Here is a 20,834-nt window from a genome sequence, read left to right as displayed (position 1 = left end):
GGCCTGGACCGGAACATGTCCCCCCCCCCCCCCTTTCCTTTGACGAGTCCGAGAACAGCATCAAGAATGTGGGGAAAGGACGAGAATATCCACTACCATCAAGAGGTTCCATAGGTTAACACCCATTGCAGGTCTAATAGTTCCGCTGGTCCCATAGTTGCCTGAAACCACCGGAACTTGGACCGCGCCACATGGAACTTATCCTGAGGCGACCGTTTGGACTATAGACGGGTCAATGAGGAAAGGAGAACTAGGAAACGTTCCAAGGTAGGGCTGAAAGCTCTGCTTGACTGAGAACAGGTACTGCGACTCTCCTCAGTCTTGCCACAGTCAACTGAAAGGAAGGCTCGGAGGATGTGGCAACAGAATCTGGCGTCCCCAGGTGGTCACCCATCCAAGTACCGACCAGAACCGACGTTGCTTAACCTCGCTGGACAGACGAGAAGCGGGGTTTCCAACGTGGTAAGGCCGTTGACTCAATATCATGACCAGATACTCCAGATGTTGAGGCAGAAGAAGAGAAGGCTCCAAGCAAAATACAGTACCATGAACCCACACTCATGGTAAGCATCCGGAAGCTTGTCCCGGCACTGAAGAAGGTCGAACCCGAGCCTACCGGAGTTGACCAGCCCTCCAAAAAGCAAAGGAGGCGGAAGCCTGCACCTGAGCGGCCATGAGGAAAGCAGGAAGAGTTCTCTGGGGAAAAAAACTTGCTATGCCACGGCGGGATAGCCACACTGCATCATAAGCAGGAATACTTGCAGTCTAGGCTGAATTCGACGAGCTCCCTGGAAGATGGATGGAATGGAAACTGAAAGTACCCGTCCTTCCAATCCAGGGTTTAAGGAGTCCTGTCGCCTCGTTACTAGTCTGATCGATTCTGCTGTTTTACGCTGGCCGAAGTTTGTTCGACAAACTTGATCAGGGCTGAGAGGTCGACTACGGAACTCCCCTCTCAGATCCTTCCTTAGAAGAAAGAATCGACTGAAGAGGCCGGGGGTGAAGCCGTCGATGATCCTATGGAGGACCTTCGCCTAAGGTATGGATCATTCTGCCCAACCGGGTAACTCTTGCCGACGCTATGGCATAGAGGTTCAGAGACACTGAATTCGCTGACAGAGACGGCAGGCACGATATCCTTGGCTGATCACAGAGATTGTGCGGGAATGGGCATCGGGAAGCTGTCATCCGGATGAGTAACCTTAAGCATCCTCCCAGCGAGAAACCTGCAATCCTAGAGTTCGTGAACTCTGCCGCTCCTTTTAGGACTATGCCCCCCCCCCCCCCCCCCCCCCGGGGAGCCTCCCGTGCCATCTGTTCCTGACAGGAGGAAACTACAATTGGACACCTTGTCTCAGTTGTCGTAGCCGATAACTTAGGCCGACGTGGTTGAAAGAAAAAGGCGCTGGAGCCCTGCAGAGTCTGGAAGAAAGCGCCTTGGAGGAGTGAAAACGGAAGTCGATTTCCTCCGCACAGCCGCTGTCTAAGTCTCTGTCCTTGGGCACAAACAAACTCTTCTCAAGGATAATCGGAGAGAACATTCCTCTGCCTGGAATGAGAGAGCCGATGGTGGTATTGAGAGTATCTCAATCATCCCGGTATCTCTACTGCAAGATGTGAAGGTGTGAAAATGCGTCCCCTGCTGGTTAGAACACGCCAGAATCATGAAGTCGACGCACACGGAGCGACTCGGCAGGAGCTGTAGGATCTGTAGAGGGGCCAGACTACGGCCCCTAAGCCTGCCTGAATGATGGAGAGGTATCCTTCAGGTCTTGACCATAGGCCTGGACCGGAACATGTCCCCCCCCCCCCTTTCCTTTGACGAGTCCGAGAACAGCATCAAGAATGTGGGGAAAGGACGAGAATATCCACTACCATCAAGAGGTTCCATAGGTCAACACCCATTGCAGGTCTAATAGTTCCGCTGGTCCCATAGAGGCCAGGAAGTCCGGTTAAACGTTGCCTGAAACCACCGGAACTTGGACCGCGCCACATGGAACTTATCCTGAGGCGACCGTTTGGACTATAGACGGGTCAATGAGGAAAGGAGAACTAGGAAACGTTCCAAGGTAGGGCTGAAAGCTCTGCTTGACTGAGAACAGGTACTGCGACTCCTCAGTCTTGCCACAGTCAACTGAAAGGAAGGCTCGTAGGATGTGGCAACAGAATCTGGCGTCCCCAGGTGGTCACCCATCCAAGTACCGACCAGAACCGACGTTGCTTAACCTCGCTGGACGGACGAGAAGCGGGGTTTCCAACGTTGTAAGGCCGTTGACTCAATATCACGACCAGATACTCCACATGTTGAGGCAGAAGAAGAGAAGGCTCCAAGCAAAATACCATGAACCCACACTCATGGTAAGCATCCGGAAGCTTGTCCCGGCACTGAAGAAGGTCGAACCCGAGCCTACCGGAGTTGACCAGCCCTCCAAAAAGCAAAGGAGGCGGAAGCCTGCACCTGAGCGGCCATGAGGAAAGCAGGGAGAGTTCTCTGGGGAAAAAAACTTGCTATGCCACGGCGGGATAGCCACACTGCATCATAAGCAGGAATACTTGCAGTCTAGGCTGAATTCGACGAGCTCCCTGGAAGATGGATGGAATGGAAACTGAAAGTACCCGTCCTTCCAATCCAGGGTTTAAGGAGTCCTGTCGCCTCGTTACCAGTCTGATCGATTCTGCTGTTCTACGCTGGCCGAAGTTTGTTCGACAAACTTGATCAGGGCTGAGAGGTCGACTACGGAACTCCCCTCTCAGATCCTTCCTTAGAAGAAAGAATCGACTGAAGAGGCCGGGGGTGAAGCCGTCGATGATCCTATGGAGGACCTTCGCCTAAGGTATGGATCATTCTGCCCAACCGGGCAACTCTTGCCGACGCTATGGCATAGAGGTTCAGAGACACTGAATTCGCTGACAGAGATGGCAGGCGCGATATCCTTGGCTGATCACAGAGATTGTGCGGGAATGGGCATCGGGAAGCTGTCATCCGGATGAGTAACCTTAAGCATCCTCCCAGCGAGAAACCTGCAATCCTGCCGCTCCTTTTAGGACTATGCCCCCCCCCGGGGGAGCCTCCCGTGCCATCTGTTCCTGACAGGAGGAAACTACAATTGGACACCTTGTCTCAGTTGTTGTAGCCGATAACTTAGGCCGACGTGGTTGAAAGAAAAAGGCGCTGGAGCCCTGCAGAGTCTGGAAGAAAGCGCCTTGGAGGAGTGAAAACGGAAGTCGATTTCCTCCGCACAGCCGCTGTCTAAGTCTCTGTCCTTGGGCACAAACAAACTCTTCTCAAGGATGGAAGGGTGTCTGAGGTTGTCGACCTCCACAGATGAGACACCCGAAGGAAGCCCTCAGTCAGCGCGTCCAGATGGTACAACATCGAGCTTGTCCGCATGTTAGATACTTAACGACGAAAGGCCAAGGTGCCTGAGCCCGAGAGGAGGAAAGTACCCATGATCTTCCTGTAGCTTCCTTGAACCAAACCTCGTGCCGTAACCGAGGAGGGAAAGGACCTGGTAAGCCCCCAGAGGAAGGGGTAAGCAGTCACCCCTTGGCCGTTGGAGAAATCTCGAACGGAAAGCCCCCCGCCAAAAATCCTTCCAGGGAATGACTGGGAAGGGCTAACCCAGGTTCTGGAAAGAGGAGTGTTGCTCAGACCTCCTTGAAGTTTCTTCCTATTCTTGCTAGTGCCATGCTCTGCGTTTACGGGGTGAGGCCGTGTTCTGGAAATACGCTCCAGAAGAACTCGCCAGGCTGGCCATGCTGCGAAAACCCCAATGGGAATCGTAGTCGCAATCGCCCTGGAGCTCGCGCGATGGTAATTCAAAGATTTGCGCGTGGGCGAACGTGGAAGCGCCCATGTGTGGTCACGCAGGAACGCAAACGAAGGTGAGCGAAGGAGCGCAGAAGGAGGGCGAGCGTGGTAGGAAGGGCGAGAGCTGGTGGTCGGCGAGCGATGACCCATAGACGAGCAATGGATACTGCAAGAATTAAGCCGACGTTCGTGCGAAGAAACACTGTCGGTTCGAGCGACGGAACACCGTCGGTTCGCGCGACGGAACACCGTCGGTTCGCGCGACGGAACACCGTCGGTTCGCGCGACGGAACACCGTCGGTTCGCGCGACGGAACACCGTCGGTTCGCGCGACGGAACACCGTCGGTTCGCGCGACGGAACACCGTCGGTTCGCGCGACGGAACACCGTCGGTTCGCGCGACGGAACACCGTCGGTTCGCGCGACGGAACACCGTCGGTTCGCGCGACGGAACACCGTCGGTTCGCGCGACGGAACACCGTCGGTTCGCGCGACGGAACACCGTCGGTTCGCGCGACGGAACACCGTCGGTTCGCGCGACGGAACACCGTCGGTTCGCGCGACGGAACACCGTCGGTTCGCGCGACGGAACACCGTCGGTTCGCGCGACGGAACACCGTCGGTTCGCGCGACGGAACACCGTCGGTTCGCGCGACGGAACACCGTCGGTTCGCGCGACGGAACACCGTCGGTTCGCGCGACGGAACACCGTCGGTTCGCGCGACGGAACACCGTCGGTTCGCGCGACGGAACACCGTCGGTTCGCGCGACGGAACACCGTCGGTTCGCGCGACGGAACACCGTCGGTTCGCGCGACGGAACACCGTAGGTTCGCGCGACGGAACACCGTCCGTCCGCGCGACGGAACACCGTCCGTCCGCGCGACGGAACACCGTCCGTCCGCGCGACGGAACACCGTCCGTCCGCGCGATGGAATACCGTTGGTTCGCGCGCGGGCGAACATTGGAGAGCATGTGCGCGAACGCGCACGAGCGTAGACGTGCAGGCACGTGGGCGTGTGGGCGCGCAGGCGAATGATCGCGCGGGCGCTCAGGCGAACGGTCGCGCGGGCGCGTAGGCGAACGGTCGCGCGGGCGCGCAGGTGAACGGTCGCGCGGGCGCGCAGGCGAGCGGGTGAATGAGCGCGAGTCTGAGGCGGCGAACGCAAGCGTTAGCGCGATGGCGAGGAAACGCGCTGCCGCATGGGCGAGGAGGACCGCTGGCGATGTGGATCAACAGGCGATCAGTGGTGAGCGCTAACGCGCAGGTTGGCAATGGCGCGTTGTGGCATGTCGACACGTTGGCGAGCGATGGCGAGCAGCATGCGCAGGTGAGCGATCGCGCGATGGCGAGCGATGGCGAGCAGCATGCACAGGTGGGCGATCGCGCGATGGCGAGCAGCATGCCCAGGTGGGCGATCGCGCGGTGGCGAGCAGCATGCGCAGGTGGGCGATCGCGCGGTGGCGAGCAGCATGCGCAGGTGGGCGATCGCGCGGTGACGAGCAGCATGCGCTGGTGGGCGATCGCGCGATGGCGAGCTAGTAGCTGGCGAACCATGTTCCTTCAGAAGCGTTGGAGAACGTTGGCGCGCCGGCTGTAACACATGCGGGCGATCTGGAGATCGCCAAGAGACAGGTGATCGCTGACGTGTAGAACGCTGTTGAATAGGCGATACTAAAATCGCCTGTGCGCGCTGGCGAGCAGGTGAACGCTGGCGAGCAGGTGATCGCTGGCGAGCTGATGATCGCTGACGAGCAGAAGGCAACGCGTGGAAGCCTGCGCACAGAAGAAGAGTCCTTGACCCAGACCTGAACCGAAGTTCTAGATCGCGAGGGCGAACGTGGGCGTGTAACAGGAACCAACAGGAACAGCAGGGATGATCATCATGAGAGCGCTGACGAACAGGAGAGCGCTGACGAACAGGAGAGCGCTGGCGAACAGGAGAGCGCTGGCGAACAGGAGAGCGCTAGCGATCAGGAAGCGCTGATGAGCAGGAGAGCGCCTGTGCGCTAACACTGAGCAGGAGCAGGAGAGAACACAGCAGAAGGGCGCGCAGGGTAACCTTGACACGCAAGGGAAGAACCCCCGTGGGAGGCAACACTTTGCCCCGAAGGGAACGTTGTCCGTCGGGAGACAGATGTCCATCGGAAGATCGCTGCCTGTCCGCCGGGAGACTGATGTCCGTTGGAAGACCGTTGTCCGTCGGGAAGACCGTTGCCCGTCGGAAGACGAGATCAGACTGCTGTCCATCTGCACCAAGGCGGAAGATCAAGAAGAAGGAGATGTAGGCTGCAAACGGAGATTCAAAAAGGCGTCTCTTAGCACCCTTATAGAGAGATGAGAGGCCCTTACGATGAGGCAGACGGTGGGCCTTACAGCGAAGGAGGCCAACAGCAACAGCAGCAGAAGAATCCTCCAAAGAGGAGTCTCTATGAGTGTACTCTCTCGCGAACGAAAGAGAAACACTTCGTAGAAGAGACTGGTCAGCCAGTGGCCTAAAAGGAGCAATCCTCCGAAGAGGGGCTCCTGCAGTTGCCCAGCCCCTTGAGCGAAACTGCAGGTGTGACCGCTCAGCACCAAGAGCATAGTCGCACGAAAAAAAGGCAAGAGAAGAACCCCCCAAAAAGGGAAAAACTCAAGCCTGGACAGGAAAAACTTCCCTCGGAAGGAAAGTTACCCACCCAAGGAGGCAAGCCTCCTGAGAGTTCTAAAATGAACTGGAGAGCTGTCCGTCGTCACGGGAGTACTTCCAGTAGGAGACACGCCCCTGACGAAAATACAAGGGGGGAGGCAGCAACAGCCGAATCCCCAGGCCTCAACAAGACAGCTCACACCGTTGCCATATTACAGAAACGAACTAGATCGGTAACTGTAAAAAAATAAAACAAAAATCATTAGCACACATTCATTCCCCCGGGAAGGCTCCGAAGAGGAATCCCGAGGGAAAGGAAACAAGAATTACACAACAGGCACGTGCCCTCACAACCACTTACACTCACGGAAGGATAACTGTAACCAAAACAGAATTATAACAATTATAATTATGAAACTATGTAATTATGTAATTTAAAAATGAATGAACACTAAAGAAAGAACGAAAACCCCGAAAGGAATCGTTCTACAAGCTGAAAAAAAAACAACTACAATTAGATTCATAAACTAATTGAGACAAACGTACGGCGTAGCAACCCCCCCACACGGAAAGGAAGCTACAAGGGCGTAGTAACACGTAGTAAAAGGGTGAACGACCTCAAGAGAGAGAGAGAGAGAGAAAGACCGAAGTCAAACTCGATCGCCACCCATAAAATTACGCCGTGGTGGCCTAACTGCCGAGGACTCCACGTAGATATCGTACACTACACACACAACTCTGAAAAGGAAACTTACTGATTTCTATACTCAAATATATATACAAACATGAAAACATGTTTACATATATATTGAGTAAAAGAAAAGTAAGCGATTATGTAAAGACAAAACAAACAATGGCTGCCAAGAGAGGACCAAGACAGAGACGTCTGTCACAGTCCGAGCCAAAAGTGAAAGTGAGCATTCATGTGTGTGAGGGGGGGGAGGGGTAGCTAGCTACCACTCCCCTACCCCCCCCCCCCCCGCTAACTAGCGCGGGGGTAATACACCCTCGTTAAATTCTAATGGCTCGCCATTTCAGTTGCGCTAAAAGGTAAACCCAATGTAAATAGCGTGGTTTGTATTTCGGTTACGGAACAACTAAAACTTAAACCATAAAACTTAGTAAAAGCAAACGCAAAACATACTCCAAGGCATCGCAACGCCAAAATAAAGCTAGCTAACGTAACACTAGTGAAATAAAACTAAGTGAACATAAAATAACAAGGGCAGAAACGCACACAAAATGGCGCCCAAAAGCTAGCTGGACTCTGAGCGCCCCGCTCCCTCATCGCCATAAAAAAGTCAAATGATTACTCCCCGAAGAGATCAAAAGCAGTTACAGCTAAATCAAACTGTTAAAGAGGAGGTTACTCAACTTTGACGACTAAAGGGAGGCCATCATGCGAGGAAAAAAACTCCAAAAGTTGAGAATGGGAGCTCTTGACAAAGAAACGAACGCGTAGGTAAGCTGCGAGAATTGGAATGAGTTTATCAGGGACGAGTAGTACTATGAAGGGAGAGGATATGTAACGGCTCCTCACCTATCCTCCTCCTTAGATTCCTAGACTGGGTTAAGTCTGTTTGGGGTGCAGATATCTATGGTTATCTACGGATACATCCCTGATTATACACGATATCTTAGGATAGTTGTTTCCGGGGGTTAGAACCCCGTGATACCCGACAGTAATTTTCTTGTAATATCACTCACAGAAATATCATACAGTAAGAAGCTGCCTAAAGGAATTTCCATCAGGACGACATGGCTCGAGCCAAAAAAAAAGATATGGTTTGTAGGGTTTATATTCGCATGGGAACAGTTGATTATTTGAATATTTGCATGGAAACTTATCTTATTAACTACCTCCCTCCTTTCAGTGATGTGAAGATTTTTTGAGATATAAAAGTCTAAAATGGGTCAAATTGCATGAAGTTCTTGATGGAAACTATCTTATTAACTACCTCCCTCCACTGTTTTAGTGATGTGAAGATTTTTTGGGATATAAAAGTATAAAAAGGGTCAAATTGCATGAAGTTCTTGATAACAATAAGACAGAGGTGTGGTCTCCTATAGGTGCCACCTATTTGATCTACTGGTCACTAAATGGGATGGGGAGATGGAAGGAAAATGGTAAATATTTTTTAGAGGTCGGGAAGCAAGTGGCTTCAATGATTAAAAGCATGATGACTGCCAAGGGTATTAAAATAATCTTATTTAAGTTCTATTTTTCAAATTTTCCTAGAAGAATAGCATATAAGCAACAACCCCTGACATTTGACAAAACTATGATTCCCACCCTTTGACAAAATTTTCCTCCCTTTGCTTGATTAAATCAAGTTTCTCAAGCTTACGAGTGGAGAGGCAAGCTGTCGAACTTCAAGCTCTAAGTCTTATTAACATAAAATGTTTATAAAAAATCAAATTAACACATAAGGGCCAATTACAATTTTTTGTTAGCAGTTGAGGTGCAAACTTCAAGACCTTTGATGTCTAGACATTATCAAAGCATTGGGGCAATACCTCTCCGTTGCCATTCCCTATGCCACCCAATGGTGGCTATAGGTCAAAGGTTTGGAGGGTATATAAAACTCCTTTGTTTTCATCAACATTAAAAAAGGGAGAAATGTTAAGAAAAGAATTAGAAACTGTAGTTGACTATTTTATTACCATAGTATCCATGTGCTAAAAAAGGGTTGGTTACAAAAATAGGTTGTTATGAGAAAGACTGTGCATATTCCTTCATACCAAACTCGCTGCAATGTACTGTATATTGAACAAGAGCAAACAAATCACATTCTTCTTTTCAATTAGTACAGTTCTCATCATGACCATTAAATCTTGCATTTGAAGCATTGCTAACAAAAAAGTTAAAACTATGAAATACTGTACATTAATGACTTGAACTTGAGCAGAGGTTTTAGGTTCTTTCACTTAAATTCTTTTGTAGCCTTTTTACTATTAAAAAGCTATAAAAAAAATAGTTATGAAAGCATGATAATCTCGATAATAATTTGATTTTCAATAAATAGAAGGTACAATATAGCTGCACAGCCACTATATATCTTTCATATCTGATTTAATACCAAGAAAACAAATTAATATAATGGCAAAACTCAACATGTGATTTTACACCATCTATATTTTTCAACAGCAAATCACAGTATGCAATATATACTGTGTTAAACACCAATAAAAAAATAAGTGAATTATTTATAATTTCCACCATGCTCTGATTTGTCAAGTTACTTTACTTTCTGTAGCAGTACTTTACCCTAGTTTATTTTTAGATTTTGAACTGCTACACAAATTTCTTCCTTATGATCTACATCATCTTCAGGCCCATCACTGCCTCTTAAGTGACTTGGTTCACCACAGAAATTGTCTGGGCCTTTACAAATCGATATCTAGTGTAACACAGAAATATTAGTACAGTAGTAACACTTGAGATTTAATTTATAGTATTCAATCAGTGAAAACTATTTTTAAAATAATCCAATCATGTACAGCAATATAAACACCAACTTTGAATATATACAGCCAACTCTGACCTATTTCAATATACTGCCTACTTTTACCTACTTCAATGATAGCATGGGACCCCAAGGTCAAAAGAAAATTGTTACCATACACCATCACCTTTTTAATAACAGTATCAGTCAGCAAACTGTGACAATTTTAACTGCCAACATCAATGTGATCTTATATTACACCACATAATGTAACATTTTACTAGTCAAATACATAATTTTTTTACTAATAATTTTGTAGGATAAAAATCTTGAAAACCAACATTTTTATCTTTATGCAAAATTAAGACATTTTCAAAAAGTATAACATAAGATTAGTCACTTTTCAATAAATTATCAAAATGGAGAACATGTATGTATTCCATTACAGTACACGTATATAAAATGTTTAGTGGTTAAAAAAAATTATCTATGCTTTGAACATTCGCTTTTAAAGTTTCAATTTCCAAAAATTATTAAAAGCAACCTGTTCATCTGTTATCCCTTTAAAACTTGACCAAACCTGTAAGTTAAGTTAGAACTTTACGGGACATGTCTGCTTTCCTTTTAGTTATTAATGGACGACTTCTGTTAGTAATGTTTAAAGATGTGAGGTTATTAGATTATCACACTATGCTTACAAGAAATGAGAAATTAAATATTTCATTTATCAGTTACAATAGAGGGCATTAAATAAGAAAAATCTCTCCAAGAGTATATTTTTCTGATAATCGGCTGTCTCCTTTTTAACATTGTATGCCTAAGGTCTTATATAGTATATAAAAAATGTGTGGTTTCTCAATACTTAAAAAATTATGACTATGAATTCACTAAATTACATTAACTTAAACTACTTGAAACTGATACACAGTAGCATAAAACTCCCCATCAATACAAATAATTCCAGCCAATCTCATAACACATCAACACAAAATCAAATGTTATTAATCAATTAACACCAATATTTCACACATCAGCTAACATTGTCATTAATAAAAACTTTCTCAAACACCACTAATAATGTTCTCAGCATAAAAAGGTCTTTGCTTAATGCAAAGAAAAATTACCCCCTTACAGTGATGAAACATGCACCACAACCTATTGTAATCATAGTGAGAGCATGAAAGTAAATACTCCATTACTTTTTAGTAAAGGTAAGATTAAAAAATGCTTTCAATATGAACTGCAGCTGACAACATTGATTGAAATGAAAAAAATACTGAAATGTAAGAATATGTTCATCTTTATACTGTCAAGAGGCCTAAAGCAAACCTATTAATCCAATAGTATGGCAAGAACACCAACAATATATAAAAATAAAACCTCATACAAGAGTAAAACAAATATATTAAACCTGTAAGAATATTCAACATGAAAAGCAGAAAGATAAGGTTGCACTGGCAAACACTAAATTAATTCAACTTTATAGTTCAAAATTACCATTTGGCAAATGTCATGGAAATTAATGAAAGAATTATATGCTACCTTTTTATATTGTTCATTGTTTGAACTGTATTCTGGTAAGTTATACAGTTAATAGTTGTTTAGCAATGTGAGAGAAAAATTCCAACCTCCACTAGACAGTTCCAAAACTCAAGCACTGCTTGCCAAGATATGAAATTTAATTATTTTTTTTTTACTTCTGAAGCCATTAAATCTTTAAATAAGAGACTGAACTGAATCTTCCTGAACAAAAGCAACAGGACTCCACTAAGATGAGAGAGTCCTTGTGTACTAATAAGTCTATTATACAGTGGGTGACAAGAATAAACAACCTCCATGTCATGTATCGGTGTGCTACAACCTTATTGTACTGCATTCACATTTTGTGTTAGGCTATACTGGTAGCTACAAGTCCATCTCTACAATAAGACCAGTTGTACTGTATTTACCCATCCAATAAATATATAATTCAAAGATTAAATTGGGCAACCATTTTCTATCATATGGGGCAAGTAAGATTGATTATAACTCTACTGTAAATTAAACTTATGCCCTATGTATTGGTAACTATTGTTGATGTCGGCTACCCCCCCAAAATTGGGGGAAGTGCCTTTGGTATATGTATGTATGACTAATAAGAGGATGAATTACTTTATTGGATGTATGTGGTACACTGGTAAAGAAAAAATGCATCTTGTGAGTATGGCAGATAAGCTCAAAACAACTTTGGTTTGCACTGGAGGGGTCACTTTAATAACGAATAGCAGATTGAGCCGAGATAAGTTCAGGATTGCAAAGTGAAATGGGATAACAAATAGCAATGTTTAACCCATTTGGAACCTCAAATCATAAATAACATGCACTGTACCTCCTTTTGGTCTATAACCTCCACGGGTCAAGGTGTAAGTATCCTCATATTCTCTCTCTCTCTTAAAAAAAAAAACTTTTCTATCTTCTGTATTCCCAGTTCGGGCTAAATTTTGTGCCATGTCTTGCAAATCCTTTGAAACTAACATGGCAATAGCAATCATCATGTCATTACTTCGACCACTTTTAACTGGCTTTCCATTGGATGAAATTGCTTTTCTAATCATTATATTACTATATTTTATTCTAATTATGGCAGTACAGTATATCCAACCAAGTGAACTATACCTTGCTTCACTGTACCTTATGTCATTAAGGAAGAGTTGAAGGTTTCTTACACCAAAGTAACCTCATTATTGTAAACCATATCATTAATGAACCATGAAACTCATTTAATGCTTCATCTAGATAGTGAACTGGATGTTTGTTGGAACTATGAAGTGACAAATTATCATTGCTGATATTTGCTTTACTTAAGCATAACCTAAAGGAATTTTCTTGATAAACTACTGTATAAACATAACCAGCATTAAATTATTATTCAAGTTGAAGTTCATAGTCATCAATTTTCTCAACATATGGAGCAACCAGGTACAGGCTGAGGCCACTTTCAATGAGGTTGAGAAGTAATGAGACTGAATATTAGTACTTTAGTGTTACAGTAAAAGCAGACCTTGAATAGTAATTACCTATTGACATTTTACTGGATTACACTACTGAAAATAAACAGAATAAATATACTAACATATAATGAATGAACTAATGAGAAAGATATTCTTGCTAGTAAACTGCAAAATTTATGGGGGAAAAACCTTTGTTTCTGCATATGGCTGAGAAACTGATAAGAATGTAGAAGAATCTGAAAGTGACTATAAAATATGGAGATTTGTGGTTGGGTTACAAAGGGAATATGCATTACAAGTGGGGAATTGGCAGAGATGAGGTGATGTCAGTCAGGGAAAAATATATTTCAAATATCAATTAGTTTTAGAGAAGTGATGAGACAGAGAAAAAAGCAATTATTTAGAGAGATATGGAAGTGAAAGGACAACAACCCATGCTAGGTTCGGAAAATTGTGGAGAGAAGATTCAAATTGAGACCCGATGGAAATTTAAAATTTTAAATAAATGGGTTTAAACACCCGAGACATCTCGACACACAAACATTAGTAATGATGACATCCACAAAATTTCTAAGAATGGCTAATCAACAAAGAATTGAAAACAAATGAATTGCACAAAGAAAAAAAATACGTTAATTTGCACCTAAGAACAAAGAAAAAGCATTTACATAATTTAATTTATAGATTCAATAAAAAAAATAGCAGATATGAGGTGCAAATCAGAAAGAATCTAAGACTATATTCATGCTAGTTATCAACGGACAAAAACAAAGTTTTGAATATTAACTACTTTCTAGCTACTACTGGAAACTCGAGGGCCAAAGAATCAATAGAAAAGAACAACTGAAAGGGAAGTGAAATTAATGTAACAATTTTTTAAGCAATAAGAATTTAACTAATTTTTACAAATCTGTAAATATCAAAATAAGAGGCACAATTTATTTAACAAAAAATTACTCGTGGATAACATAACTCATCTTTTGAATGAAAAAATCTGGAAGATGAACATCTAATTACATTTCACAGCACAAATGATTTCCGACACTCTCAAGGCTTCAATGCATTCTTATAGCAAAACTGCCATGCACAAAATGTTAATAAAATAAATAAATGGAAACCTCTTACACTTATTTAGGACTACAATGACTACTTAAGCTACATTTCTTTCAATTAAACTACAGAATACACTACAGCCATAATGCTTATATAAATATAATTTTCCCAAAATGCACAGTAGCCAAACTTAAGAGCGATCCAACTCTTACATTTGGTGCATTTACTCACACCAAGGCAGTTGAGTGTTTATGTGTGAATACCTGCAAATGAATGAATGTTTAGATGCTCTGTTTTGTCTACGCTGCAATTGCAACAAGTTATCAAAACTTTAAGACAGAGGTACTCTTCCCTGACACCTGATATATTCTGGATTCTTTCATCTGGCATATAATGCATCATGAGTTTGTGTAATGTCTAGAACTTTTTTCTCGTAAACCGCATCAAAAGTTTGTGTAACTTTCAACAAGTTACATTTGTATCACAATAACCGAAGTTTCTTCTACCCCAAAAGGGAAGGACCTCCAGGTATGGAAAAGGCAAACTTACTTCATGTTTATATAATGCTTCTTGAATGTCATGTTTAAACCTTCATTTAACATAAATTGAACTATTCTAGTAAACAATACTTGCACTATGATGATAATGTCCCTTTCCATTCAAAACCACTAAAAATACTGTGTTGCATAATAAATGTGGAAAAAAGTTACACATCCATGTTTGATGAATATAAATTCAATTGTGTAAGTAACCAGAAATCAATCCTTGATCTACATAAATATTTTTCTTTACACTTAGGCTATAGGCAAAACACATCTGGAGTATTAAAGTGTTAGAGAGATTCTTTTTATATTAAAGTATGTAACATACTGTACTTCCTTATACAAGTTTCATGCCATCGTACAAGACTTAAAAAATCAATTACTTTAGTAAATGAACCTACTGTTAGGACAAGTACAAGCATCAAGAAGTTATGCTATATTCTAACTAATATAATATCAGTTTCCACAAATGGATAAAAAAGAAAAAGAATGGATTAAACTATTATACATCAATGCAACTTGGAGGCCCTTCCCCTATCCCTTTGGACAAATGAATCAAGCATTTATATACCAATCCAATTCTGTAACTCTTTAGCCTAATCTATATCAAAGTACAATATCTGAATGTCATGCATTAAAAAGACAATCCAATATCCTCTAAGCATGCTCTTAATAACATACAAAGACTTAAAATATGGAGTTTGAACAATGATCATTTCATACATCATATTACGTGATCGCAAATGTGAGAGGCATAACTAGTCTCTCTGGATTATATGCATTTCATGTGAAAGCTGTTAGTTAATATCATAATGTAAATAACATAAAAAATAATGTAAGTGTTTATATATGAAAAGAGCAAACAGCTATTCATGTAAAGATCCAGAAAGATTTTATCTGACCATGGTAACAATTATGAGACGGCCACCAAGTAGTAAACTTTCCATTGTACCCAAGAGCTCCATACTTCTGTAAAACTGAAAAATAGTGGATATATGGAAAGGGAAAGTTCATTTCAGGGTGTATACTATGAGACTAACAGCCTGGAGACTGCAATGGAAAAAAGGTTTTATCTTGAGATATGCAATATTAAAAATTGTCACATTTTTTTTTGAGAATCAAGGTCAGAAAATCCCAACGTGAAAAATTTCCCTCCTTTTTGCAGTCGCCAAAAGTAAGTAATAGACTTTTTTTAGAATACATACAATTTATGAAAAAAGTTTAAAAACAAAATGCCTAAAAGAATTGATATTAGGGTAAATTTTATAGTCGTTTAGCCAAATTATGAAGTATAGTATATAATTGCACTTTAAATTTGATGTTTTACACTTGTATTTTTCAAATGAGATTCTAAACTAATAAAAGATGCTTACAGTACTTTTGGTTTTCTGTTTAAATGATACGGAGGTATGTTCAATTTCCTCAGTATAAACTGTAGCAGTAGAAGGATTCCTCTCCATCTATTGCAACTCGGGTGAGATTCATAGAAATAATATACTGTAAAACAACAAATTTGGTGATAAGATACCATAATTTTGTCCTCAATATTTTTTACAATATGAAAGATGAACCAAGTTTCTGCAAGGTCAATCATTCTTTTTCTTCTTCGTTTAAAGCAGGGACTTTACAGGCTTTGGATGGTTTTGCATTCGCTTTGTTATTACCAAACTTTGGTGCTTTGGGTCAAATGATTAGTTGATGCTTAAGCTTATTTACACCATTGGTAACTGCTTCACTGCATGACATTGAGATTGGCTCATTTGTCTAAGATGGTGGATTGGAAAACAAGATTTTACATCAAACATAGTCAATTCCTGGATTTTTTCATAAATATGATGTTTGCTCATTACTGAATTTAATAAAATCTGGACAACTGTATTGACAATACTGAAAAACAGATAGCTACAAAACTCCACTCTTAATCTTTACCTAAAATAACTTCTACCTTCTAAATAGACATAAGAATAAGCAAGCATTTATGTTCAATAATAATATATATATCAAATCCATATATATTATTACATTTAATTTTTAGTATTACAGTCAATGAGATTTTAATAATTAAACTTACTATAAAACATATTTAGTAAAACTAAAAGGAAGTAACACAATCTATCTTCCAGACCTTTAATTTAGCTGCTTCAAAAATTTAAAAAACTGAAATAAGAAATAAAATGTTGAAGAACAATTTCCTCAACCAAATACATTAAAAGACATAAAATACTCTTTGGTTGAAAGTTGGAATATTGCTAGAAAAGACAATATCAACTAAAGCTGCAAACCTACGGCAATAATTAAATGAGTAAATATCACCACTATGGTAAACCCAACCCACAAGTTATAATGATTATTTCATAAATACACATTCAGTTTTAATAGACTCATGAATAAATTTTCCTCCATGATCACAGCTAAAAAACTGTAGAGTCACTTATTGTAAAATGGCCTTGCTATTCAAAGCACAATAGCCTCCATTTCTGAGTTCAAGAGAGAAATTCAAGGTCCTGAGATCACTTTGTCCGATATGATTAACATCTCAGTGCTTCATTGACTTTACAAGTGATAAATACGTAGAGATTCTATAACAATAAATATTATCAATTGGAGGAGCTTATATTACATACCTTACCATTTCACATCATACCTAACAAGTACTGTATTAAAACTTTAATATCAATATATCACTAAAATAAATAAATGGAAGAAGTTATGGTAGATACCTGCTTTATAACTTACTAAGTATTTGTATTTCAAATATTAATCACAGCATGTAAAACGGCTACATTTAAATAAAAGTCTTCCACTCGAGATTTGTTTCAGGTAATAAATGTTAATGCATTCAGGACATAAGAATTTAAATAATGAATTATTTCAAGCATAGCATTCACAAATACTTCCCTTACCTCCTTTTAAAGTTCACCCTGACTTTGCACAAGTTCACATATATCATACATAGTTGAATTTTACAAGACTTTCACAGTTAATCATACTAGTATTAGTTTATATCTTAGGTTTGCCACACAATTCAGGTTAAATAGTGTACACTTCCACAAATTCCATGTCTACTTGATTACTTTGAATATATAATGAAACAATTAATATAAGTGACTAAAGATCCTTATCTGATAAGTAAATATCATAAAAAAATGTGCCTTAAGCTAAAATTTAGCTTTTAATCTACTCTTTGGACGTGAAAGCTCAGGGAACTCGAAAGATTTTCTTGCTTAACATAATGGACAAACCCATTTGTTTTGAAATAGTAAATTAACTTAGCCATTAAGTCATTACAGTAAATGGTACACTATTCTACATCAATTACACCCAGGACGTGTATTACAATTATATATCACTTGTACTTCATAGTAATAGCTACACCCTGTACAACTCGGCACTACTCACTACTCTTCCCAAATATTGCTGCATTCCTTAGAACTATTAACAAAGACATGGCGTGTAACAAATGGATAAATATTGGTTTCAATATCCATGAAACTACATACAGTATTGCAAATGAAAAGTAGTTTGTGTACAAATGATCAATGTAAGTTCATAAGATATAAGCAAGTTCTCCCGAAGACAAGGGAACTTTGACAGACTCCCTTCCTTTTCAGAAAAAAATCTTGCTTATTGTGAGCACCAGTTGCAGAAATATTTAATTAAATGCAGTCGCATAATTTCAACAACAAAAATAAAAGACTCCCCAAAAATAACTTTTTCTAAAAATATATAAAAGGATACATAATATTTTTGCTTTGCAATAACTAAGCTCATTATTGTCTGTAACTGCTGACAGGCCATAAAAAATCATGCTAAAAGCCAGGGCACTATTCAACTACAGCATATGGTGGTATCATTTCGTACTTATCAAATAATTTGCATTTGGAAAGCAAAATGAACCTTTAAAATTCAACTAAAATGCCCTTCACAACTAAAACTATTTCATTCATAGCCTTTAAAGAATCTGGAAACTTGAGGCTAGTACCAAGATAGGAAAGGATAGAAAACTTAAAAGTCAGAACCTTACTATGCAAACGTGCCTGTATCTAATAGTGTTAATACTTCAAAGTTATAACTAGCTCTAAGCTGGTTTGATTTCAGGTAAAAACAAATGTCATGAATTCATCTATCTCTTTTTTTATAAAGAACAAATATCAAGAAATATTTCAAGACTAGCATTATTGTAATAATTATCATCATTCATACACTTGTGTATCTATACACACAAAACTAGATAATAAACACCTCAAAATCAAATTTCAAAATATACCTAAATCTGTCATGAGATTCAGCCAATATCTTTCTTACATAATTAAGAGGTTGATAAAATAATCCCTTAAGTTTAGGAATATTCCCACTTCTAGTTAATTCATATTAAGGTAAAGTAATTATTAAGAACCTAAGACATAGAAGTCCATGAGTGTAAAATATTGTACACCTAAATTACTTGCTATTAATGAAATATCTTAAACAAAATTCTTTGGAAAGAACAGATTTTTCATCAAACTAAAAACAATGCATTAACATAAATGCTGAAGCAAATGCAATAAAACTAAAATAACAAAGGGGAAACAGCATTACACAAACATTATCGGTAAACACCTCAAAACCTATTATAAGAGTCAGCTGAAGTTAGTGAACATTAACTGTGGCATTGAGCACAAACCTCTATTGAGCAAGTAAAAATCTATTCCAATAATAAAATAGCAGGATTAACTAATATGAATTCCAACCTTGCAGAAATGTTGATTGTATTAACTTCTAACAATTATCTTCACACTCTACAGGTCCTTTTCATATTTTATGTAGAATTCAGATAACATACATTACTGATTAAAGTAATTAATGCATCTGCCTTAATTCAAGCTGCTCCCAAGTACAATAGGGTATCTAATAAAAACCTCACATTATTATCTAGGATCAACCATAACTTCTTCCAAAAATTATGTCTGCAATTTATAAGACATAAGTCACTCAACCAGTTCCACCTCTGCTTTAAGTAACATTCGCAAGAAATAGATTCTTTTTACTCGCTCTCACAGTTTAGTATTTATTTCTCATAATTACGTCACCATAACATTCAACCATGAAATTAAGTGCTGTTTGAAAAGTACGGTGGCATACCTGAAGGGAGAAAGAGAACAGGAAAAATATCACTTGATTCAGTTACAAAAAAGAAAAAAAATATTCCAGTTACAAACTAAAAAAAGGGTTGCTTTCGAAAGTTTACGCAGAGAAGTCACATGTTACTCAATATCCAACAGTTTTGAAATTACTATATTATTAAGAAAAAAAAAAGAATTTTGATAAAATATATTATTTCAATACTTACCTGGTGTTCACCATGATTACCTTTTGAAAGCTACAGCTTTCTGACCTCTTAAATAAAAAAAGTAAAAAGAATTCTGTCTTCCTTCCCTACATGGCCTAACTCCATAGGATTATGATATTATTATTATTATTACTATTACTAGCTAAGCTACAACCCTATTTGGAAAAGCAAAATGCCCAAGGGCTCCAACAGGGAAAAATACCCGAGTGAGGAAGGGAAATGGATAAACTATATAACAAGTTATGAACAATTAAAATTAAATATTTAAAGAAAAAGTAACAACTGTGGCCGTGGGGGCATAAAAACAATTAGAATAGCGCCAACGTATCCCTGCATGTCGTAAGAAGCGACAAAAAGGGAGGGGACGAGAGGGCTGGGAAACCCCTCTCCTGTATTTACAATCCTGTGAGACACCAGAGGTGGAGCTGGGGGAGAATGACTGCTCCCCGAACTCTAGTTTTGGGGTGTTTGAATGTGCGTGGATGTAGTACGATAGAGAGTAAAATATGTGAGATTGGAAGTATGTTTAGGAATAGAAGGATGGATATATTGGCCTTGTGTGAGACAAAGATAAAAGGGAAGGGTGAAGTGATGTTTGGTGAAATCTCTGGTAGAGTGTCTGGGATTGAAAGGGGAAGAGCAAGAGATGGTGTGGCTTTATTGCTGACTGAATGGATGACAGGTAAAGTAGTGGAATGGAAGGAGATATCATCTAGGTTAATGTGGGTAAGGGTTAGGTTGGGTAGGGAATGTTGGGCTTTTGTCAGTGCGTATGGGCCAGGTTGTGAGAAAAGTGAAGAGCGGAATGAGTTCTGGAATGAATTAACTAGGTGTGTAGAAAAACTGGGTAAAAGGAATTATGTAGTTGTCATGGGTAACTTAAATGCTAGAGTGGGCGCTGGAGAGGTAGGTGTCATTGGGAAGTATGGCGTACCAGGTGAAAATGAGAGCGGTGAGAGACTGGTAGATATGTGTGTTGAGCAAGAGATGGTGATAAGTTCTAGCTTTTTCAAAAAGAAATATAAAAACAA

At 40.7% G+C, this 20,834-nt stretch overlaps 1 protein-coding gene and 1 pseudogene across 1 annotated transcript in view; both read right to left on the bottom strand.

Annotated features, from left to right (window-relative positions):
- Positions 1–357: 357 nt before the first annotated feature.
- Positions 358–476, bottom strand: LOC137629873 (5S ribosomal RNA; annotated as a pseudogene).
- An 8,609-nt stretch (positions 477–9,085) lies between these two features.
- LOC137629606 (RNA-binding protein Ro60-like) overlaps positions 9,086–20,834 on the bottom strand; it is a 133,672-nt gene continuing 121,923 nt past the window's right edge. The window contains exon 14 of the mRNA XM_068361089.1: positions 9,086–19,595. The gene's annotated coding sequence lies outside the window, so the exon portion shown is untranslated. The remainder of the gene's footprint in view (positions 19,596–20,834) is intronic.

Source organism: Palaemon carinicauda, chromosome 37 (assembly GCF_036898095.1).
Source record: "Palaemon carinicauda isolate YSFRI2023 chromosome 37, ASM3689809v2, whole genome shotgun sequence".
In the NCBI taxonomy this organism is placed as follows: domain Eukaryota; kingdom Metazoa; phylum Arthropoda; class Malacostraca; order Decapoda; family Palaemonidae; genus Palaemon; species Palaemon carinicauda.
The sequence above is the reverse complement of the archived record's forward strand: the minus strand, read 5'-3'. Positions and strand labels throughout refer to the sequence as shown.